The sequence below is a fragment of the Octodon degus genome, unplaced genomic scaffold (genome assembly GCF_000260255.1).
Source record: "Octodon degus isolate 3935 unplaced genomic scaffold, OctDeg1.0 scaffold00036, whole genome shotgun sequence".
In the NCBI taxonomy this organism is placed as follows: domain Eukaryota; kingdom Metazoa; phylum Chordata; class Mammalia; order Rodentia; family Octodontidae; genus Octodon; species Octodon degus.
In genome coordinates, this window is record NW_004524612.1 from 1,964,924 (window position 1) to 1,965,610 (window position 687).

The window sequence follows — 687 nt, forward strand, 5'->3', positions numbered from 1 at the left end:
ATGAGGTTTGTCTTCGGCTCCAAAAGTCAGAATCAAGAGGCTCTTTTTTTTCCTTCCTAAAGGTTAAACTAAGGAAAGCAGGTCAAAACTGCAACGTTCAAAACTCCTAGGGATTTGCAGTCCACTTTTTACCAAAATACTCTTTTTAAAAACATATCCTAGCGCTTAATAATACAATAGGATCTTCCACGTAATTTTCCAGCTGCTATTATTTCTAGAAAGTAATTTTGTGGTAGGTGATCTTGAATGCACTTGAGCATCAGAGAAAAAAGACACCTGTGCCTGGCAGGTCGCTACACTACTAATAAGCCCCGGGTAGCGACGAAACAGAAGATGCTCTGATTTCTGGATAAAACGTTCCGCAGTGCCAGGTAAGAGGTCACATGCCCTGAACGGCCGCAGCTCATTTAGAGTGATACAGAAGCTCCTCGGATGGTAATTTTGTTGGAAATTCGGGGAAGCAAGTAACGTCCAGATCAACGCATCCAGGCAGCGGGTGTCTGGCACTTCCCAGTTCCCTTTTCCACCCCGAGTCCGCATCGTGCCTCTGTCTAAGGGAAAGGGGTGGGCAGGCAGGGTGGGCAGCCCAGCAGCAGCCTTTCCGGCAGGGACACAGCCCGGCGGGTCCCCGGCGCACAGCCCCATCCGAAGCCCTCGCCCAGGCAGCCCGGGCGGCGGCGGGAGGCA